General features: G+C 43.1%; 1 protein-coding gene and 1 long non-coding RNA gene across 2 annotated transcripts in view; one reads left to right on the top strand and one right to left on the bottom strand.

Moving 5' to 3' along the window:
- Window positions 1-18394, bottom strand: part of FRMD3 (FERM domain containing 3) — a 345965-nt gene extending 327571 nt beyond the window's left edge. Inside the window, exon 1 of the mRNA XM_066367922.1 lies at window positions 18294-18394. The gene's annotated coding sequence lies outside the window, so the exon portion shown is untranslated. The remainder of the gene's footprint in view (window positions 1-18293) is intronic.
- A 627-nt stretch (window positions 18395-19021) lies between these two features.
- LOC136392987 (uncharacterized) lies at window positions 19022-21926 on the top strand. Its single transcript, XR_010749015.1, has 3 exons — window positions 19022-19101; window positions 19905-20019; window positions 21756-21926. It is a non-coding gene; the product is annotated as an uncharacterized lncRNA (long non-coding RNA).
- Window positions 21927-24569: the final 2643 nt, after the last annotated feature.

Here is a 24569-nt window from a genome sequence, read left to right as displayed (position 1 = left end):
AGTTCTTTTGGGTGTGTATGCAGATGTGGTCATTCTATGTTTAATTTTTGAAGAATTACCATACTGTTCTCCATAGCAGCTGCACCATTTTACATTCCCACCACCACTTGTTATTTTCTGGAGGATATTTTTTTAATAGCAGTCATCCAAAAGGTGTGAGGTGGTATCCTATTGTTGTTTTGATTTACATTTCCCTAATAAGTAGTGATGTTGAGCATCTTTTCATCTATATATTTATTGGCCATTTGGATATCTTCTTTGGAGAAACATCCATGCAAGCCCTTTGCCCATTTTGGAACTGGGTTTTTTGTTTTGTGTTGTTGAGTTTTGTGGTTCTCTATATAGTCTGGGTATTAATCCCTAACAGATATATGATTTGCAAATATATTCTATTATTCTGTGGGTTGCCTTTTTACTCTGTTGATAGTGTCTTTTGATGCACAAAATATTTAATTTGCATTAAGTCCAATTTGTCTATTTTTTCCTTTGTTAGCTGTGGTTTTGGTGTCCAGCCCACTGTTCTCTGGCCTCCAAAGTTTCTGATGAGATATCTGTTGATTATCTTATTGATGAGCTGCTTCTCTCTTGCTGCTTTCAAGACTCTTTGTCTTGAGCAGGGGTCCCCAAACTTTTTACACAGGGGGCCAGTTCACTGTCCCTCAGACCATTGGAGGGTCGGACTATAAAAAAACTATGAACAAATCCCTATGCACATTGCACATATCTTATTTTAAAGTAAAAAAACAAAATGGGAACAAATACAATATTTAAAATAAAGAACAAGTAAATTTAAATCAACAAACTGACCAGTATTTCAATGGGAACTATGGGCCTGCTTTTGGCTAATGAGATGGTCAATGTCCGGTTCCATATTTGTCACTGCTAGCCGTAACAAGTGATATGACGTGCTTCCAGAGCTGTGACGTATGCATCCCGTGTCACCAGAAGTAGTACTGTACGTGAGCGACGTCGCGCTTTGCGGCGTCACCACGTACAGTGCTCTCACTGACCACCAATGAAAGAGGTACCCCTTCAGGAAGTGTGGTGGGGGCCAAATAAATGGCCTAAGGGGTCTGCATGCAGCCTGCGGGCCATAGTTTGGGGACCCCTGGTCTTGAGCTTTCAAAAGCTTGATTATAGAGTGTCTTGGTATAAGCTTTTTTTAGTTCATCTTACTTGAGCTTCCTGGATGTTTATATTCATGTCTTTCATCAAATTTGGGGAATTTTTCAGTAATTGTTTCTTCAAATATTCTCTCTGCCTCTTTCTCCCTCTTCTTTCCTTCTGGGACACCCACACTGCATATTTTAGTCCACTTAATAGTGTCCTACAAGTCCCTTAGGCTCTGTTCCTTTTTCTTTAATTCTTTTTACTTTCTCTTCCTCAGAGCCAATTATTTCCATTGTCCTACCTTCAAGTGTACTGATTTTTTTTCTTTTGCCTGCTCAAATCTGCCTTTAAATACCTCTAGTGATTTTTTAAATTTTTGTTATTGTACTTTTAAGCTCCATATTTTTTTAAATTTTCCATATCTATTGATAATTCTATTTTGTTCAAAGAATCAGCCTGAGGTATATCTTTCAAGTCTCCTTGGGTCTTTTCTGAGCGTACACACACAGAGTCCCTGCGCATACACAATCACTTTCTAATTTTCCCTGTATGTAAAATGGTTTCTTTTTTTATTGGATTTTATTTTTGTGTGTCTGTGTGTGTGAGAGAGAGAGAGAGAAGAAGAGAGGGAATGAGACAGAAGGAAAAGAGATGAGAAGAATCAACTTGTAGTTGCAGCACTTTAGTTATTCAATGATTGCTTCTCGTATGTGCCTTGACCAAGGGGCTCAAGTGGAGCCAGTGACCCCTTGCTCAAACCAGTGACCTTGGGTTCAAGACAGCAACCTTGAGCTTCAAGCCACTTACCTTTGAGCTCAAGCCATCATCCTTGGGATCATATCAATGATCCTGTGCTCAAGCTGGCAACCCTGCACTCAACATGGTAAGCCTACACTCAAGCCAGATGAAGCTATACTCAAGCCAGCAACCTCAGAGTTTTAAACTTGAAACTTCAACATCCCTAGTCAATACTCTATCCACTGTGCAACCACTGGTCAGGCATGAAGTTGTTTTTTAATGTCCTAGTCTTAATAATATAAGGGAAGAATGTTGACCCTTTAAATCTCCTGGAAGTCACTTCATCTTGAGAGTGAGGGGTTACAAAAATGAAGCATGGTATAAAAACAAGGACTATTCTTCTCTTTGTCAGTACTTCCTTGATCAGAGGCATCAATCAGCAATCTGAGCTCAGATCCCTGACATTTGTGTGACAGAGTCCTTATTGCCTATCCTCGTTCCTGCAAGCTGTGTGCAAGCTTCTCCAGGAATCGGTGGAGGGCTTCTGCAACAGGGCTGGGGGTGGGGACTGGTAGCTGTCATCATGCTAATAGCTGAAATTGACCAAAATTAACCACAATTTATAATTTACTGTCAAGGGTCCCCTGCTAGTTTTAAGCCTTCAATAGAATCAAAAATAATTATATCAGTCAGATTCTGCCAATGCAATTATTGTCTAGGTGGCAAGACAGATTCCTGGTGTTTCCTAAATCACTATCTTCCCAGAATCCTCCCCTGTAATTTGTTTCTAAAACGTTCTAAAGAATGAAGATGACCTAGAAATATACTAACCACAAGATTTCCTGAAGCCATAAAAAGGCCTCTAGTTCCATTGCATGTTTTCCATTTAAATATGTATTTTTACACATATTTATGAAAAAAATTTCAATTAAATTCTAAAGCTGTTAGAGTCCTAAAACATTCATAGCAGTAAAAAATAATTTTGAGTCTCAAATCAGAATTTATTATAGGAATGTCTTGAATTTGGATTTGTGGAAGAGAAGCCAGATAAGCCTTCTCTTCCTCAGCTTAGATGTCAAATTTGCAGTTAGCAAATGAAGCAATGGCCCCTGAAAACTACACCACCACCTGAGCCCAAGTCCCATATTAAACAGCATAAGATATAATGATTTCTATGCACTGGACCAGGGGTCAGGAACCTATGGCTCGTGAGCCAGATGTGTCTCTTTTGATGGCTGCATCTAGCTAGCAGATAAATCTTTAATAAAAAAATATAATAACAGCCTGACCTATGGTGGCGCAGTGGATAAAGCATCGACCTGGAAATGCTGAGGTCGCTGGTTCAAAACCCTGGGCTTGCCTGGTCAAGGCACATATGGGAGTTGATGCTTCCAGCTCCATCCCCCCCTCTCTGTCTCTCCTCTCTCTCTCTCTCTCTCTCTCTCTCTCTCTCTCTCTCTGTCTCTCCCTCTCCTCTCTAAAATGAATAAATAAATAATTTAAAAATATATATATAATAACAAAAATATAAAATGGGGGGGAGGGAAGGAGGGAGACGGGGGGAGGGGGAAGGGCACAAAGAAAACTAGATAGAAGGTGACAGAGGACAATCTGACTTTGGGTGATGGGTATGCAACATAACTGAATGACAAGATAACCTTGACATGTTTTCTTTGAATATATGTACCCTGATTTATTGATGTCACCCCATTAAAATTAATAAAAATTTATTTATTAAAAAATATATATATAAAATGTTTTCATGTATTACAATTCATTCATTTCCTACCACTCATGTTCACAGTTGTGGGTGGCTGGAGCCAATCACAGCTGTCCTCCGGGACAACACCAAATTTTTATTGGATAATGCGTAATGTACACGGGTCATTGTATGGCTCTCACGGAATTACATTTTAAAATATGTGGTGTTCATGGCTCTCTCAGCCAAAAAGTTTCCCGACCCCTGCACTGGATGCTCAAAATGAGAAATGGCATTCTTTTATGAGATTGGTAACAATATCAGACCACTGATTACAAAATCATGACATTAGTAACTCAAGTTAAAATGTCTCACACATGGCCCTGGCTGGTTGGCTCAGTGGTACAGTGTCGGCCTGGCGTGCAGAAGTCCTGGGTTCGATTCCCGGCCAGGGCACACAGGAGAAGCGCCCATTTGCTTCTCCACCCCTCCCCCTCTCCTTCCTCTCTGTCTCTCTCTTCCCCTCCCGCAGCAGAGGCTCCATTGGAGCAAAGATGGCCCGGACACTGGGGATGGCTCCTTGGCCTCTGCCCCAGGCGCTAGAGTGGCTCTGGTCGCAACCGAGTGATGCCCCGGATGGGCAGAGCATCACCCCCTGGTGGGCAGAGCTTCGCCCCTGGTGGGCGTGCCTGGTGGATCCCGGTCGGGCGCATGCGGGAGTCTGTCTGACTGTCTCTCCCTGTTTCCAGCTTCAGAAAAATACAAAAAAAAAAAAAAATGTCTCACACAAATGAAGAATTTCTCTTTTTATCTACCTACATGAAAATTAATCACAACCTAATCGGGACCACCAAGATACAGGAAACAGAAAGAGCTCTCCCTCAGATGACACTATCAGCAGATACACAAATGATGTTTCATATAACAAAGAAACGCACCAATTCAGAGGTCTATCGTCTGACTGAGGTAACTGCAGATATGAAGAACTCTGTCAGTTAAGGGCACTAATTGGAAGATCCAGAAAAAAATGCTTGAAGAAACGCAATTTGTTCCACGAGCAAAGTGCCAAATCGAACTACTGCAGATGAATTATTTGAGGTAATATTTTTTAAAATGAAATATGATGGAAAGATTGCAAGTGTTGGTGCACTCATGATTTTGCTGCAATGTCAGGAAGATGTGAGGCCCTACACAGCATGAATTTTATCTCAAATCTTGAGTTTCAAATAGCACATGTTGGTTTATTCAGAGAGAAGCTCTCATATGTAAATGTTTGTCTATAGTTCTAAATTGCACATTGATGAGACCAAAATGAGGAAATGTAACGAAATACAAGCTCCTAGAGTCCACCTGGTTCCAGCTTTCAGGGAAACACGGGATCAGAGTACCACTGATTTTCATACCAAAGTGTGCTGGCATTCAAAGTAAGAGTTGTCAAGAATGTGTGAGTTGAAATGAGGATATTTTTTACAAATGAACTGCACCTTACAGATTTGTTGAATAAAATTCTAGTTTAAACGAAATCGCTTACTTACTAACACTTTTGTTTACCTGAAGTTAACTTGAAAGGTACAAAATTTTTAATTTAAAAATGTGTAAAATATATGGGTATGTGTGTTTGTGTTAATAAGTATGTTGGGTACAATGCAAAATGTCATCTCTGAAGAAGTTAAATGATTCAAATGGGATATTTAGCCAACGTTGTTAATGCATTTTAAGATTAGTACGTTGACATCAACACATGCTGAAATAAAAAGTTCCAACTTTATTTGAAACACTTAATTAGACAAAGTTTGATTGGATTAGGTTGAAGCATATGAAATTGCCATTTTTGCAAAAATGGCCTAGTAATTGCAATTCTATGTGGTTCAATCTATTATTTTAAATTTATCTCTGTTATCACAAGAACATTTCCACAGGATTTGAAAGTAGCATTTTCAAGTATAAAATTTTATATCTAAAAGAAGTTATGGACTATATTATCAAAAGTCATCAAATTATAAAGACCTAGACTGTTCACCTCAAAACTGTTAGACAAAAGAAATGCTCTACATTCTTTTCTTTTTCTTTTTTGTGTGTGACAGAGACAGAAAGAGACAGAGAGAGGGACAGACAGACAAGAAGGGAGAGAGATGAGAAGCATCAGGTTTTCATTACAGCACCTTAGTTGTTCATTGATTGCTTTCTTATATGTGCCTTGACCAGGGGGCTACAGCAGTCTGAGCAACCCCTTGCTCAAGCCAGCGACCTTGGGTCCAAGCTGGTGAGCTTTGCTCAAACCAAATTAGCCCACGCTCAAGCTGGCAACCTCGGGCTTTCGAACCTGGGTCCTCCACGTCCCAGTCCAATGCTCTATCCACTGCGCCGCCACCTGGTCAGGCTTGTTCTACATCCTTTAAGTCACTGGATTTTGAGCATCCTTGTTACAGCCTTATGTTTTTATCCTCACCAATGGAGTCTGAAAGCACTGCTTTCTCTGAGAAGTTCTGTGATGTTATTACTGGACATTTAACCTCAAATCTGCTTCTCTAGCCCACATCCCCCATCTCGTAGTGATTCTGTGAGCTTCCCCATATCCATTTTGTCCCAAAATATCCTTTTAATATCACACCGTTTCTGGCTAATCAGTAGAGTCCGCTCCCCAAGCTTGCTTGTGACATAGCAAGCAAACAGAAGACATAAAGGGAGACAAAAGCACTGTGGCCCGACCAGTTCATCTGGAAAAGTTTACAACACCCATCATGACCAAGCTGCTGCTGAACCTTTTCACATAAGGCCTTCCAAGCCCCACTGAACTCCCTTCCTCACTCATCCAGACCTATCTAATCTCTTTAGCTCCTCACTCAACAACATTTATGGAGTAACTACTATGCACTACTAGACACAGGGGTACAAAGACAATAAAATATATCAGTCAGAATTCACTAGGTTATGCTGCAGTAACAAATGACACTTAAATTTCAATGGCTTCAAACAATTCCTTTCTTGCTTACTCCACATGACCATCATGTCAGCTCCATTCCAAGACCCAAGCTGACAGAACAACCTTGAAGAAATGCTGGCCATCATGGCAAAAGGCAAAAGGAAACACGATAGCAGACCATATGCTGGCTTTTAAAGCTTCTGTCTCAGAATGATACGCCTCATTTTACTGACCCAAGCAAGTCCCATGGCCGAGTCTGACATTAACAGAGTAGGGAAGTATAACCCTTGAGAAGAACAGTGTGTATCAGCAAACAAGAACACAGTCTATCACAAAGAGCCCAACCTGCCCTCTTCTCCACTGTGCTTGTGCGCGCTCTGTCTCTCTAACATAACTCTCTATCTGCACTTACTGTGTTGTATCACAGTTAACAGTCTAGGTGTCCATCCTTTCTCCAGTATTGTAAATTTCACAAGGCAGGGATCCCATCTTACGCATCGTCCCTGCAGAGCTACATCACCTGTGCTGGTAACTACATATTATTTCTTTGGAGAATAAAAGAGCACATGCATGTATGGAATCAAGTACTACTTGTCCAGATAAAGTGTAAGATGTGCAGGGGCACCCTCACTGAATAACCTGACCAGATAAATAGGAAATACAAATGGAATGACAGCAGCTTCCTGCATTCAACAGGCGTCTTCACCCAGGAGATAGCAGAGTAGCTCGAAATGGAGATAAGAGTGGGTTTGGAATTAGCATTTTAATGAGTAGGTTCTTAGATGTGTCATCCTTTACTACTTGAATTTGTTGTCAATCTTTGAAGAAAGCGAGTGGAGAGGGAGGATGAAATAGCGGTGACCGTGGCAAAGGCAGGGATGTGAGAAGCTGATGACAAAGCAGGCCACCACGGGGACCTCGCCGGCTGCCCGCAAGCAGCTGGGAGGCGCTCCCTCTGGTGTCAGCATCAGCAAACTGTGCTCTGGAGAGGATTTGAAAGCTTAACAAAAACTGCGTTCCTGAGCAGACCACCCCAGGGCACTCAAAAACTGTGCTCAAGGTGACTTCAACCAGGAATAAATACAGGAGCACAAGACTCTGCTGCCAGGCCACCTGGAACCCGGCTCTTTTCTCCACCTTAGCTGCCTTTCCCACCAAACTTAGCTCCAAATGACCTTTGACTAGTTTCCAAATATTGAAACCAATCGCTCAGAGGGAGAAGGTGCTGTCATTGAACCACAAGCTCCATGAAAGAAGGGTTTTACCTTTTGGAGGGGGGGGACTATATAAAATTTGCAATAATAATAAAATTACAGAATGGCAGAATTAGCTGAAACTTGGAGACCAATCTCTTGACCCTCCCCAGTGTGGAGCTCTGGGCTGGGAGCTCCTGAGGACAGAGCCGCTGTGTTTGTAGGTCCGGTGTGCAGCAGAGGGTTTCACCTCTGAGTGGTGCTCATAAAATGGTTATTAAATAAGAGAAGAGGTGAAGATTAAGGAAATAATTATTAAATGAAAATAACTGAATGAGAGGGTGAAGGAATGAGCCCCTCACCGGGGCTCGGGTAATGAATGCATGCGTACATGCAGTGTGAAAACTGAGACCGGAAGAAATGCAGTGTCAGCGTTTTCCCACGATGACACACCATATTGGAAGCCAGAACCACTTACGGGGTGACAAGGCCGTTCTAACCACTGTCCAGCTCAGGGATTTCCAAGCTGCTTCCTCTCAGCCCCCCACCCCACATGGCCCAGTATAGGTGTAGAGACTTTCCCTGCACGCCAGGCTCAGCCACTGGGTGTCTGAGACTCCACGCTACTTCTAGATTCACAGGCAAGTGAGGGAGAGCACGGTAGAGGGACTGTTCTCACAACGTGACGACCCTGCTGCACAACCTCTGTGGAAAGCTGGAGGCTGCGGAAAGGAAGCCTCACAGACCCCAACACGAAGCCAGGTCAGCCTCACCGGGCTCAGGCGATGAGTGATGCTCACTCAAGGTCAGCACTTGGCTGGGTTCCCTGCTGGCTCCTGGGAACCCACACCAAGCCCCAAGGCCCCTCCTGACGGCTCCAAGGGAAACCTCCTACTGGCTTCATGGCAATCTTTTCTCCTCACACCCCCACCCCATCCCACCAGCACCCCTAGAATCTGGGACCACTCCTCACTTCATATGTCAGTTATGCCACAGCCAGGGTCACAGAGAATGCCTCTCCAGGTCACAGAGAATTGCAGGAAGAAGCCTTCCTTTCTCCACTTTCCACTAAAGAGAGGAAAAATAACAACTAAAGGGGCGTGGGGTTGGAGGACTAGTCAATATCTCAAACATTATCCTGCCAGAGCGCTTGAAGGTCTTCAACACACTTTCACCAACACTGTTTTATTGGACTAAGAATATTCAATAACAGGTTTGCTTGCACAGATTCTGACATGCTTATTTAAAATTGCATCCTGGCCTGACCTGTGGTGGCGCAGTGGATAAAGTGTCAACCTGGAAACACTGAGGTCGCCGGTTCAAAACCCTGGGCTTGCCTGGTCAAGGCACATATGGGAGTTGATGCTTCCTGCTCCTCCTTTCTGTCTGTCTGTCTCTCTCTCCTCTCTAAATTGAATAAATAAAAAATATTAAAAATAAATAAATAAATAAAATAAAATTGCATCCTTATTGCATTCCTTCCTGGCAGTGCCACCTCTAGTGGAACGTCACCGCCATGGGCCCTTCCTTAATCTTTCCCAGTGTAAAGTTCATTGTCGCAATATTTGAAGGCTGTTGCCAGGTCTCAGTCCCATATGCCCCCCCAGGGTGTTGGGGCTGAGTCTCTGCCCAAGTCGGTACTCAGGCATTTGGAAGTACAGTGGCCATGTAACTGGGAATAAATATGCTATGTTAATGATTTACTGATCTTAGTCTGGCTGCCCATAAAATAGAGTTAAATAAGAATGCACAAACAGGCCCTGGCCGGTTGGCTCACTGGTAGAGCATCAACCCAGTGTGTGGAAGTCTCAGGTTTGATTCCTGGTCAGGGCACACAGGAGAAGCAACCATCTGCTTCTCTACCCTTCCACCTCCCCTTTCTCTGTCTCTCTCTCTCTCTCTCTCTCTCTCTCTCTCTGTCTCTCTCTCTCTTTCTCTTTCCCTCCCGCAGCCATGTCTTGATTAGTTCAAGCTCATAATCCCCAGGCCCTGAGATGGTTCCATGGGGCCTCCACCTCAGGTGCCAAAGGTTGCTTGGTTGTAAGCATGGCCCCAGATGGGCAGAGCATTGGCCCCAGATGGGGGATGCTGGGTGGATCCCGGTCGGGGCACATGCAGGAGTCTATCTCGCTATCTGCCCCACCTCACTTGGAAAACAAAAAGAAGAAAAAAAGAATGAACTAACAAAGTCAACTTATAACAGGATTTCTGTAAAATGTTAAACCCAGTTTATTGTTCTTATAACCATGATTCAATATCACTAGTACAGTGATCACAGTTATGTATTCTGTAACAAATCAAAACTATAATCGATCCTGAGTTTTCACCTCTGGTCAAGTTCTTGTTTCATTCAAAAGGCCTGTTCCCCTCCGTTCCAGCTGACTCACATCAAGGAGCAACAGCCAAGCAGGAAGAGCAAACATAGCAGGAGCTACATCACTCCGCTGACGCCACCTCCACCGAGCCCCCGCCCCCCCCCCCTTACCCATCACACTGAGGCTTGCAATTCTGATTCTTACTCAAGGCCAAGAGGACAACCTGAATGGGAATGCATGGAAATCTGCTACATGGAACAAAAACCCTAGTTTTTAAGTTACTTGTTAGCTTCAATTCCTGTAACAACCAAAAAAGCAAGCCCCTACCTTCAGACATACCAGCTCTGGGAGAGCTGCTGACCTTCAATCAGTTATCGGAACACACTGGACCACCCTGCACAGCCAGCTCCCCTAGCAAAGAACTCTCAGCCCCCTCCTTTGATTCCTTTGTTCTATTTTTTGTTCATTCCCCCTCCTTCTCCCTCCTTATAAAAACCCCTGCCTGCACCAGAGGAGCTAGATGAGTTTTTGAGGACAGGAGTCCTCCATCTTCCCAGATGGCTGGCACTTTAATAAACCTCTACCTTCTCATCAGCACCTGGGTCATGAGTGTGGCTTTCACTGGTGATGGACAGCCAGACCTGCTGGTCATTTTTCTAGTTACAGCTACATCAAAAATGGAGACATAATCAAAGGATTGTTAACTGACATACTGAGAACAAGTCTTCTAATTTTTTTTTCTTTTTCAAGTGAGAGGGAAGGGAGATAGTGAGACAGACTCCCACATGCGCCCCGACCAGGATCCATCTGGCAACCCCCATCTGGGGCCGATGCTCTGCCCATCTGGGGCCACGCTCACAACTGAACTATTTTTAGCAGCTGAGGCAGAGACTCAACAAGAGCCACCCTCACTACCCGGGCCAACATTATTGAATAAATTAAGCCATGGCTGTGAGAGGGGAAGAGAAATGTGGGAGGAGGGGTGGAGAAGCAGATGGGCACTTTACCTGTGTGCCCTGACTGGGAATCGAACCCAGGACTTCCACATGCCAAGTCAGTGCTCTACTGCCAGGGCCAAGTTTTCTAATTTTTAAAATATAGTCGGCCTGACCTGTGGTGGCGCAGTGGATAACGCGTCGACCTGGAAATCCTGAGGTCTCCGGTTCGAAACCCTGGGCTTGCCTGGTCAAGGCACATATGGGAGTTGATGCTTCCAGCTCCTCCCCCCTTCTCTCTGTCTCTCTCTCTCCCTCTCTCTCTCCTCTCTAAAAATGAATAAATGTCCTTAAAAAATATATATATAGTCCCCACTGCTATATGGACCTTCAATTGTCTCCACATAATGCCTAAACATTCCTTCCCAATTTTTCTCCACATAAGTAGAAAGAAAAGGGAAGAGAAAGGGAGGGAAGAATTCTCTAAATTCCTAGTAAATGCCAATCTCTGAACTCTCCCAAGAAAGCCATCCAAGTCAGGGCCAGCCATATCACTCTCCCCTTAAGCTTGCACATTTGCATGACTATGAAGTCTCTTATTAAAGCCAGACTGTTGAAAACTTGACAATCTATGAGAACCCACCAGGAAGCAGCATGAGATTACAAAGCCTGTCTATCCTCCCTGAAGCGTAGGCGAAAACTGAGGTCTTTACCCAACATGCCCAGGGAAGCACACCTCTGCTATCACAATTTTGTTTTTATTTAGAAAATAAAATTTAACAGGGTGACATTGACCAGTAAGAGTTCATAGGTTTCAGGTAAACATATCTATAGCATTTGAACTGTTGATTATGTTGTATAACCATCACCCAAAGTCAGATCATTTTCCGTCACCTTATATTTGTCCCTCTTTACACCCTCCCCCCCATCCATTCCCCCACATCTGTCTTCCTCACTTCCCCCTCTCCCTGGTAACCACTTTTCTTTTATCTATGTCCATGAGTCTCAGTTTTATATCCCACCTATGTATGAAATCATACAGTTCTTAGCTTTTTATGATTTATGTATTTCACTTAGTATAATGTTATCAAGGTCCATCTATGTTGTTGTAAATGTCACTATGTCATCATTTCTTATGGCTGAATAGTATTCCATAGTATATATGTACCACATCTCCTTTATCCAATCCTCTATCGAGGGACACTTTGGTGTTTCCATGTCTTGGCCACTGTGAACAATGCTGCAATGAACATGGGGTTGCATATGTCCTTACGTACCAACGTTTTTGAGTTTCGGGGGTAGATACCCATCTTGACTAGCTATTCACGAAATACAAATCAAAACTACAATGAGATACCACCTCACACCTGTTAGATTGGCTATTATCAATAAGACAGATAATAACAAGTGATGGAGAGGCTGTGGAGAAAAAGGAACCTTCATTCACTGCTGATGGGAATGCAAATTAGTATAACCATTATGGAAGAAAGTATGGCGGTCCCTCAAAAAAACTAAGAATAGAATTATCATATGTTCTGTTGCAATTATCTAAACCATCCTGTGGCCTGGAATGCACTGAGCTGGCAGATGTTGGACCTTTTATATAGAGAGAAATATACACATTCACTATGCTTAAGAGCCATCATCACTTCAGTCCTGGCCAGTTGGCTCAGTGGTAGAGCATTGTCCTAGCATGTGGAAGTCCAAGGTTTGATTCCCAATCAGGGCACACAGAAGTGCCCATCTACTTCTCCACCTCTTCCCCTCTCACTTCTCTCTCTCTCTCTTCCCCTCCCACAGCCATGGCTTGAATGAGCAAGTTGGCCCAGGGCGCTGAGAATGGCTCCATGGCCTCGCCTCAGGTGCTAAAATAGCTTTGTTTGCGAACAACCGAGCAGCAGCCCCAGATAGGTAGAACACCAACCTCAGATAGGGGTTGCAGTGGATCCCAGTCAGGGTTCATGTGGGAGTCTGTCTCTCCACCTCCCTGCCTCGCACTTGATTTTAAAAAGAGAGAGAGAGAGGATCACTTTGGTCACCAGATATCTCCGATTGCTGGCACAAAATCCACATATTTCTTTAAAAACCTCTGCTTAGCCTGACCAGGCGGTGGCGCAGTGAATAGAGCGTCGGACTGGGATGCAGAAGGACCCAGGTTCAAGACCCCAAGGTCGCCAGCTTGAGCGTGGGCTCATCTGGTGTGAGCAAAAAGCTCACTAGCTTGGACCCAAGGTCACTGACTTGAGCAAGGGGTTACTCAGTCTGCTGAAGGCCCACGGTCAAGGCACATATGAGAAAGCAATCAATGAACAACTAAGGTGTTGCAATGAAAAACTGATGATTGATGCTTCTCATCTCTTTCCGTTCCTGTTTGTCCCTATATATCCCTCTCTCTGACTCTCGCTCTGTCTCTGAAATAAATAAAATATATTAAAAAAAAAAAAAACCCTCTGCTTAGCTCGGTTCCTGAGATTAGCATTAAAAGAGAGAGCAGAGAAAGGAGAGCAGAGAAAGGCCACGTGGAGCAGAGTAAAAGCAGCCAAGATGGTGGAGTGCCGAAGGAGAAGCCATTTGTGCAGAGTTTGTGCAGGGAGAAGGAGATGGGGAACAGAGGTGAATGAGGCTGGTGAGGTAGAAACCTTTGATTCTAGGAAACTCGGATAAGTCAGTGGCTTTGGGAGCCCTGAATGGAAAGGGAAGTGTTTTCCCACTGTGTGTATTTCTTGCTTGCCAGGTGCAATCAAGGATAAAGATGATGGCCCACCAAAAAACAAAACAAACAAACAAAAAAACCACCTCTGTTTAGTTTGTCAAAGGAGGAGGTGGGTGACCTGCATTAGGTGAAACCCAGGAAACATTCAGAGACAATTATTTGTTTTTTAACAGCAACAGGCCTTGAAGGTGGGCAGGCTGGCCAACTTGGTGGCCCTGAGCGAGCCAAGGTTAGAAAATAATCACCTCAGAAAGCAGGGGCAGCAGAGGCTGAAAATACATTATACTTACGGCTTTTTGGCTGCCCAGTTGGGGCTGGCTGGTAGTCAGGTTGTTGATATATAACTTCATTTTCCCCCATAAAAGCATTGTGTAAACCCTTTAGTCTAGAGAGCCCATTTCCCGGGTGTACGGCCAGTAGCTGCAGCCATCACTGCCATTCACTGGCAGGTTCCCGTTAGATTCGGGCAGATGGTAAGAAACAGTGGAGCCAAAAAATGGTGGGCCGTTCCTTTATTCAAGTCTCGCTCCAGCTGACAAGCAAATACACAGGAAAACACTTCCTTCTTCACTCATTCAGAGCTCTCAAAGCCCTGACACATTATTCGGTTCCACAACCAGGAGAATCTTCTCCAGTTTCTCTTAGAATCAAAGGCCCCACCAGTCTCAGTGGAGCTCACAAAGCCCCTCACCTCTGTTCCCATCTCCTTCTTTAAACTTTCTGCACAAATTGGCTTCTTCTTCAGCACCCTGCATTCTCTCTGCTCTCCCTGAAAAACAGCTTCCCTCTTCTCTGCAAAACTGGCTTCTCTCTCTGCCAAACATGTCTTCTTTCTCCTCCAGCAAACATTCCCAAGCAGGAAGGTAATTTGCAGTTTCACAGATCACATACCTGGCGCTGCCCAGCACCATTTTTTAACACTAAAAGTGAGCAAACTCAAAAAATACAAATTTTACAAGCTCATTTGCCCAACACCAGGAATAGTCATAATAATGAGATTGTATCACTTACCTGAATGTTTCAGTTGCCTTCCTTAACTCCATTATTCTACTGATGCTATCTTTGAAGTGCAAGCAAAGGGCAGAGACTGTTGCCCATCAGACAGGCAGCCCACTTCTGTCCCTTTAAGTATCCACTATGCTCCCCCAACCAGGTCATTGCAAGTGAATACAGAAGTCCCTACAGGTCGAGATTTTCTATTGCCTTTAACGTCACTGTGGATTACTGAAAATACACGCTGCAGTCCCAGAATAGGCCTGTGAGGAAGAGCAAAAGCTCGAGGGAGTCATCTCCCCCGAGGTGAAGGGTAAAGGGGCCAAGTTCAAGGGTGGGCCCATCCCCTCCCCCTAGATCTTCCTCTTGGAGTCTCCCATTTGGCCATAGGGCTCTCTGACCTAAGACATGGTTTTGTTGTTGTTGTTTTGGGGGGGGGGTGTTAATTACATTCGTAAGGGAAATCTCCATTTGTAAAGGCATCTCCCTGGATATACTAGGAACAGAGGGATGATCTCAGTTCTAGAAATTCCTATTAATCTAGAAGGACACTTATATCTGTCTAACAACATTACCCTTATTGACTGGGATTTCCCTGATCATCTTCCATAACTGACTCCCTCACCCCTAACATCTTCTTTTGCCTTCCACTGAAGATGGTATTTAAGGTGGTCGCTTCAGACATTTTGGCAAGTTACTCAGCTTTCTTGGGTTTCTCCCATGAATACAGAAGAAACTTATTACACTTTTGTTTGTTTCTTCTACTATTTTATTACAGAGATGTCTCAGCCAAGAACGCCTAAAGATAGAGGGGGAAATTATTTTTTCTCCCCTGCAGAGCAACAGGCTATATCATACACTCCAGGTGTATAGTGGGCCATCCCATCAAGGTTTGTGTAAGCCCTCTACAATGTTCACACAACAAAATCACCTAATGATGCATGTCTCAGAACCCATTTCTGTCTTGAAGCAATGTATGAATATGCAGACAGTCCCTGGGTTACCAACAGGATAGGTTCTGTGGGTTTGTGCTGAAGTTGAATTTGTATGTAAGTTGGAACACGTACATTTACCTATTAAATGTAACTTAGACAGATGTTTGTCTTCATATAGTATTTATTTTTACCTTTCTGTGCATATACATACTTAAACATTTTCAAACCTACATTACCTATCTTGTTCATAACCTGGGGACTGCCTGTATATAAAATTTTGGACTCAGGACAGAGGTCTAGCTAAGATCAGGATTTGGGACTCTGGCCTGACCAGGCAGTGGCGCAGTGGACAGAGCGTTGGACTGGGACGCAGAGAACCTAGGTTCGAAACCCCGAGGTCGCCGGCTTGAGCGTGGGCTCATCTGGTTTGAGCAAGGCTCACCAGCTTGAACCCAAGGTCACTGGCTCGAGCAAGGGATCACTTGGTCTGCTATAGCCCCCCCAGTCAAGGCACATATGAGAAAACAATCAATGAACAACTAAGGTACCACAAGGAATTGATGCTTCTCATCTCTCTGCCTTCCTGTCAGTCTGTCCCTATCTGTCTCTCTCTCTCTCTGTCTCTCTCCTTCTGTGTCTCTGTCACAAAAAATAATAATAATAATAATTTGGGACTTTGTAGCTAGTACTTAAAAGCCATAAAACTGGATGAGATCACCAGGGAGTGATTTGAAGAAAAAAAAGAGTAGCCCAGCCTGACCAGGCAGTGGCGCAGTGGATAGAGTGTCCAGACTGGGACACAGAGGACCCAGGTTCACAACCCCGAGGTTGCAGGCTGGAGCGTGGGCTCATTCGGCTTGAGCACAGGCTCACCAGCTTGAGCGCAGGGTTGCTGGTTTGAGCATGGGATCACAGACATGACCCCATGGTCGCTGGTTTGAGCCCAAAGGTCACTTGGTCTGCTCTAGCACCCCTGCCTCAAGGCAAATATGAGAAAGCAATCAATGAACAACTAAGGTGCTTCTCATCTCTCCCCCTTCCTGTCTTTCTGTCCCTATCTGTCCCTTTCTCTGTCTCTCTCTCTGTCTCTGTCACACACACACACACACACACACACACACACACACACACACACAAAGGAAGAAAAGAATCCAAAGACTGAGCCCTGGGACACTCCAATGTTTAGGGATCCCGATCAAAAAGAGGAGAAAGATCAGCAAAGGAGATTAGAAACATTAGCCAGTGAGATAAAAATAAAAACAGGGCCTAGAGTGTCCTGAACTATAAAAATTTGTTTTTAGCAATTTGTTACTTTCTAGCACTACAAGATGTTCCGTTTATTTTGTAGTTTCTTATATGGGCCCTACCATCATCCACTTCCTTCAGGGGTACTGGTTCCTCTGACCAGAGGACTCTAGTGCCTGGGGCTGGAGTGTTGCTATCGGAATGGCCTTGCTCCTAGGCCCTCTCACCAGACAGAGCTGGGTAATACTGTAACCTCACCTACATGTGTAGCCCAGCAGATAACCTAGCACAGATTAACTTTTGTTTAGAGTCTAACTTTGCCCCAATTAACCAGTAACCCTACTTAGATCACTCTAAAATTTATAAGGTTTATGTAATGCTATCTTGTAACTCGCTGCAAAGTTTCACAGAAAGACTGTTATAGAACAGAAAGAGTTTGTCCAGCATGAGCAGCCAGACACTAAACACTGAGATTGAGGTGGAGAAAGATGGGCTACTTTATTGATAAATAGTGCCATTCAGGAGAGGAAATTAACACCCAAAAACCCCAACTTGTCTTTTGGCTAGTAACCCCTGAGCATGCAGACCCTATTCGGTCTAGTGACAATTTGTGTCTGGATGTGCTCATGCGTGTATACACATACATCAATAATTGTTTTTCTGTTTATCCATCTATCCATATGTATATGTACCTATATTAAACTAGTGTAGGTTCATACTCCAGTACCGTAGGGTTCATTTGAGCCTTCTTGGCTTGCTTCTCCATAACTCTGACAATGAGAAGTGTGACTCCCACCAGTGAAGGTCATTTTTGGCCTTGACAGAGCAGGTTCTGTGGAATGCAGGAATCTAAAGTTTGACTGCAATGTGTTTCAGAGAGAATGAGAAGAGAGAAATTGGAGTCAGCACCTTTATGCTAAAGAGGGGTTCTCTTTTGTAGAATTGTGCACCTGAAACCTATATAATTTTATTAACCAATGTCATCCCAATAAATTCAATTAAACAAAGCTACCTTTAGCCAGCTTCAGAATTACCTGGAAGGCTTGTAAAAGGACTGATTGCTGGGCCCCACTACCAGAATTTCTGATTCCATAAACCCTGGGTGGAACCCAAGAATTTGCATTTCTAACAGGCTCCTAGGGGATGGATGTTCATGCTCATCTCGTAGTGCACTTTGAGAGGCACTGGACTCAAGGAATTCTGCTCAAAAAGGAAGGTAACAAATAGAGCCAAAGTGGAAGGTAGAGTGGGGTCATGAGATTTTTGGGTATCTGCCTATAAGTATGTGCCTGTGTGTGTATTAAGTTGTGAACAAAAAGGGGAATATGCAATAAACCCAACAAGCTCCGGGGGGCCACGGCAGGCCTGACATGATTCCTCACTGGGCAGGTCATAGTGGCGGTCACATCCCAGGCCTATAATTTCCACAGCAAATGTCAATCTTTATCTGAAGTGAGCTCCGCCCACTGTTTTTATGCATCTAGGACAACATACCTTTGAAATGTCAGAGTGATTTTCTTTTCCAGACTGCTCCAAGACATGACACCAGGCACCAGAGCACGAGACCACAGAACCCTCGCTGTTATCTTGTTCACCACATACCATCTCTGTGTGCTGTAAATGTTAATGATTAACTGTCCTGTACCCACCGGTACAGAAGAAATATGTGTGTCTCCATTTTGCCTTTTTTTTTCTTAGATTTCCCCACTATGCTTCCTCCCACCCCCTCATCTCCACCAGTGGATTTCATGTAACCCTCCTTATGTTTCCTCCTTGGAATCAAAGGTATAAAATAAGCCTCAGAACGGCCATTCCCCAGAGCATTTTCTCAATCGAGATTTTGCTTCCCAGTGTATATTGTCAGTTTAGCTCAAATAAACTCATAAAAATTTTCTATAGATTTGGATGTTTCTTACACGGACAAAGTAATAACACATCTGCAGTCTAATGAGAATTGTCTGGTAAAGAAGAAAATAATAGTGATGCAAAACATGGAGGTGGTGGGGGTGGCAGGAGAAATTTCTGGAGCAAAATCCTTGAACTTCTCTGGGAGGACAGACTCAGTGCCAAGAAAGACCTGGCTTTAAAGGGGTGCAGGTCCAGATCACTCAAAGTAACAGGAGGAAAGGCAGAGTCTACCAGAACAAATGGAGGTAAGGAAGGAGGGGTAGGCGTGGGGCTTTGTAAGTTTCCTTCTGATAGCCCTTTAGTTCTCAGTGAGAGAAAGTGCAAGGTCATCAGCTCCGATGGACGCTGGGGGAGACAACGTAAGAGGTTGGAGGTGAAAGACTGAAACAAGCAGGTAGGAGATGGGGACGTGTACAGATTTGGGAAATAGGAAATGATTGTTGTCCGGCATCAGGGGCCTCCGGGGGCTCAGTGATCCGGAATGGGAGGTGAGACGGTCAGCGTGGCGGTGGGTTTGCTCAGCCACATCCGCATGCGCAGGTGTAGATGTGGAGCCCAGTGAGGAGCTGGATCCGGGCAGAATGTGGTTTTGCAAGGGAAGGTGGCATGGCAGGAGCAGGACTCGTCTGCCTTGTTCACTGTGATGAAAGCACTTTCAATTTCTGTTTGCCTTATAAAATGTTCAGTACAAATGCTTTCTAAATTTATCTTTCCCATTATTGAAGCAATAATAATAGCAATTTTGAAGGCTGTAAACCTCAGGGAAATGTGTTTATAATACATTGTTGTGGGGGAAAAAGTAGCATACAAAGCTGGGTCTGTCCTGGGATTACACTTCAATAAAAATGATGAAAGAATGTGGACAAATCTGGGGCCAGAAAGAAAGGCAAATGGTTTATATTCACTTAGCAATGAGATTCAAGGGGCATTTCTTACTTTCCTCTTCATTTATGTTCATGTCGGTCATTAAACATTGGTGTTGGACACTGTGCTAGGCTTCAAGAGAACCGAAAAGGAGAATGCAAAAGAGAAGAAGGAAGAGGAGAAACTGCAGTTCTTTCACTTAAGGAGCTGATGGGCTAAGAAAGATATTGTATAACAAGTCATTATATTAAATGTACTATCATAAATGTAGCAAGTAGGATGGCAGTCTCTTTAACAGATGGCATTAGTTAACATTGTTTTGGTTGTAAGTAGCAGAACCTACTAAAATTAAATAAAGCAAAAAGAAAGACCTGATCTAAGGACTGGACCGCAGAACCCATGAGGCACTGGGACCCAGAAGCAAGCTGGAAGCAGGAAGCAGGACCCGGTCTGTCTCTCATGTCTCCTCTGCTCTCAGCATTGCCTCACTCCTCCCTCTTCTGTGCTCCTCTCAGTCCACATGGTGGAAAGTCATGGTCACCTCTCTCTCTTTCTAACACAACATTCCCAGCTTGAGCCAGATATTCTTTACAGAACTGATGAAAGGCCTAAAAAGGGGGGGGGGGGATTTAGGCCACATTTGGGTCAGTTGGCCATCTCCAAACCAATCAAAAGTCACCAAAGGGTTGTGCTATAATTTCAAAACATGGTGCTGAGAGTCCTATGTCTGTAAGCATGGGAGGTAAGCAAGAAGCCATTCTCAGAATTAGCGGGGCTGTCATCTCAATAGGTATTAGTTATATACTTTTCCTTTTCTACCTTACACACCCATACCATCTTCCACATAAAAGATAGAATTCCAAAATGGCCTTATCTAACATATTAACAACCATCTCCCCCCAACTGGCAAAGTCACCCCCAACTACTGCATCCAGAGATTTCATGGAGCCACTATTCTATCCAGGATCTTCTAGTAGCATCCATTACTTCTATAGTGAGATCTCAGTCTGGTCCAGATTATGGCACTTCCTGATTTTGCAACTGCTGGGAAATGATAAACTCCTACCCAGTATACAATGGTGGAAAAGAAACAAGATAATGGCCCTGGCTGGTTGGCTCAGTGGTAGAGCATCAGCCTGGCAGGTGGATGCCCTGGTTTGATTCCCGGTCAGTACACAAAGGAGAAGTGACCATTTACTTCTCCACTTCTCCCTCTCCTCCTTCTCTCTCTCGCTAGCTCGCTCTCTCTTCCCTTCCTGCAACCATGGCTCAATTGTTTCGGGCCCTGGGTGCTGAGGATGGCTCCATGGAGCCTCCATCTCAGGCGCTAAAAATAACTTGGTTGCAAGCATGGCCTGAGATAGGCAGAGCATCAGCCCTAGATGGGGTTGCTGGGTGGATCCCAGTTGGGGCACATGTGTGAGTCTGTCTCTTTATCTCCCCTCCTCTCACTTGGAAAAGAAGAAAAACAAAAAATAAATGAAGTAATTTTTAAAAAGAAAAGAAACAAGATAATGACAAAAAAAACAAAAAACCTTCCAATATGCCACTATCCCAAACTACATACCTTACCCTTTCTTTTTAGACACAGTAAGGTATATGAAATTACTGGTATAGTTCATGGATTCTTAATAAGTTACACTTGAGAAGAACTCTATTTGACAATACTCCATGACACCAATATTTTCATGACCTTTAAAGCCCTTGGTCTGCTAAATGGTACTCGAGGAACAAGGCCATCTCCCAATAGCTTGTTTCTAAGTAGAAACACTGAGGAATCCTCCCATCCCCTTTGTATTCATTTAAGGACCTTGATTTCGGGTAACACATGGAAAACTGGAAAGTGGGGTAAGGTAGCAAGGTGGTGTTCCTCTATAACTACATTGGGATACTGCTCCTATACCTCCAGCTCTGGCCTGGTCCTGGAAACTCTATCCTTTAGACCAATGCAGGACCTAGAAGAAGGTGCTATAGGGAAACCTAGGTCCTCCAAGACTTCTCTTTCTTCATTTCCATATTCTCCATCTTCTTAATCAAAATCTCAATCTTTATTTTAGATAATGGGGGTATATCAGAGAATGTAGCTATTATTTTTCACCCAGATGTATGATTTTCTGATCTTAGGTAGCCTCAGTTCAGTAGCTGAGTTACGTCTCTATTTTGTCATTTTCTGTCCACTTTCAGCCAGGCTTCTGGGACTGAATAAAGCTACTGACTGTGACAACACCTTGAAAATGCAGAATGAAGCTCTGTCTGCCTCCAGTTACAATGTCTGCTCTCCAGGATCAAGCTCTCTAGCAGTCAAGACTCTATTAGATGTATTTGAAAGATGTCTTCTCAAAGGATGTTTTAAAAAAAAAAGACTGCAAATGGGGAGTCATTGGCAGGGATGCAATCCCATCTAAATAATATATACTAAAACCAGGGATTTAATCCTAATGGAGAATTTACTCCATCCATTACTGATGCCTCTCACTGCAGAATGGTTTTCTGTTTTTCAGGCAACAGGATGGCAGATGTGACTGCCGAGAGCCTCTGCACTTACATGTCACTGGGTTTTGTGGCTGGAGGAAAAATAGGTCTTTTTCAACTCCTAGTTGGTCAGATGAACCAACCAAGGGTAGCAAGACAGCCTGGCTCACACCTTCAAATGTGGCTAGGGACTCTGCCACCAAAACCACAGAGAAGTGGGCTACAGCTTCCAGAGAAAGAGGGAGGATACACTTGGTCAACAACCAAAACTGTGTGCCAACAAATTTAGGTGACTTAGATTAAATAAATTCCTAGAAAGACACACACTATCAAAAATAACTCAAGAAAAAATAGAAAATCTAAATAAACCTATAACGAGTAAAGAGATTGAATTAGTCATTTTAAAACTTTCCACAAAGAAAAAATTCAGTCCCATATGGCTTCACTCATGGAGTCTTCTAAGTGTTTAAGGAAGAAAGCGCCAATTCTTCACAAACTCTTCCAAAAAAATAGTAGAGAAGGAAATACTTTCCAATCCATTTTATGTGACCTGATTCCAAAGCCAAGACATTATAAGAAAATTAAGGTCCAATATTTCTTACAAATATAGATAGAAAAATCCAGGAAACATAAGCAAACCAAATCTGGCAACATGACCATGTAGGATTTTTCCCAGAAATGAAAGGTTGGTTTAACAGCCAAAAATCAATTACTGCAATACACCATATCAATAAAATAAAGGACAATATCACATGAAAATCTCAGTTGACCTAGAAAAAGCATTTGACAAAACCTAATATCTTTTCATGATAAAAAACCACTCAGTAAACTAGTAATAAAAGGGAACTTCATCTATGTGATGAAAGGTTATCTACTGCAAAACCCACAACTAACACTACACCTAATGGTAAAAGACTGTATGCTCTCCTTCCAAAATCAAGAACAAGACAGTGATGTTCATGCTCACCACTTCTATTCAAATTGTATAGGACAGGGATAGTCAATCTTTTTATACCTACCACCCACTTTTGTATCTCTGTTAGTAGTAAAATTTTCTAACCACTCACCGGTTCCACAGTAATGGTGATTTATAAAGTAGGGAAGTAACTTTACTTTATAAAACTTATAAAGCAGAGTTACAGCAAGTTAAAGCATATAATAATAATTCCTTACCAAGTACTTTATGTCGGATTTTCGCTAAGTTTCGCAGAATAAATTTTTATAAAACAACTTACTATCATTAAATCTATCTTTTTATTTATACTTTGGTTGCTCTGCTACCACTCACCATGAAAGCTGGAACGCCCACTAGTGGGAGGTAGGGACCAGGTTGACTACCACTGGTATAGGAGATTATATACAGCAAGTCAAGTAGGCAAGAAAAAGAAATAAAAGGCATCCAAATTAAAAAAGTAGAAATAAAACTATCTGTATTTTAACATAATTTTATATACAGAAAATTCTGAGTCCACTAAAAACCTACTAGAACTAATAAACAAGTTCAGAAAGGTTGTAGAACCCAAGACCAATATATAAAAATCAATTGTATTTCTACATAGCAGCAATAAACAGTCTGAAATTTTAAAGAAATAATTATATTTACAATAGTATCCAAAAAATAAAATACTTAAGAATAATTTTTTTTTAATTTTTTATTTATTCATTTTAGAGAGGAGAGGGAGAGACAGAGAGAGAGAAGGGGGGAGGAGCTGGAAGCATCAACTCCCATATGTGCCTTGACCAGGCAAGCCCAGGGTTTCGAACCGGCGACCTCAGCATTTCCAGGTCGACACTTTATCCACTGCACCACCACAGGTCAGGCTAAGAATAAATTTTTAAAGGTGTACAAACTTTAAAAAGTACAAAACATCATTGAAAGAAATTAAAGTTTTCAGTGAATAGAAAAAAAATCCCACCCCATGTCAATGAAAAGAAAGAAAGAATATTGTTAAGTTAGCAATTGCTCAAATTTTTGTGTGTGTGTGACAGAGATAGAAAGAGAGAAACAGAGAGGGGGACAGATAGGGACAGACAGGCAGGAAGGGAGAGAGATAAGAAGCATCAATTCTTCATTGCAGCTCCTTAGTCTCCTAAGTTGTTTGTTCATTGATTGCTTTCTCATATGTACCTTGATGGGGTGGGGGGCTGCAGCAGAGCAAGTAACCCCTTGCTCAAGCCAGTGACCTTGGGCTCAAGCCAGTGATCTTGGGCTTCAAGCCAATGACCTCTGGGCTCAAACCAGTGACCATGGGGCCTGACCTGTGGTGGCGCAGTGGATAAAGCGTCGACCTGGAAATGCTGAGGTCACCGGTTCGAAACCCTGAGCTTGCCTGGTCAAGGCACATATGGGAGTTGATGCTTCCTGCTCCTCCCCCTTGTCTCTCTCTCCTCCTTCTCTCTCTCTCTCTCTCTCTCTTTCTCTTCTCTAAAATGAATAAATAAAATAAAATAAAATAAATATTTAAAAAAACAAACAGTGACCATGGGATCATAGACATGATCCCACACTCAAGCCAGCGACCCCTC

This window comes from Saccopteryx leptura, chromosome 2 (assembly GCF_036850995.1).
Source record: "Saccopteryx leptura isolate mSacLep1 chromosome 2, mSacLep1_pri_phased_curated, whole genome shotgun sequence".
NCBI lineage: Eukaryota > Metazoa > Chordata > Mammalia > Chiroptera > Emballonuridae > Saccopteryx > Saccopteryx leptura.
This window is presented reverse-complemented; position numbering and strand designations above follow the sequence as displayed.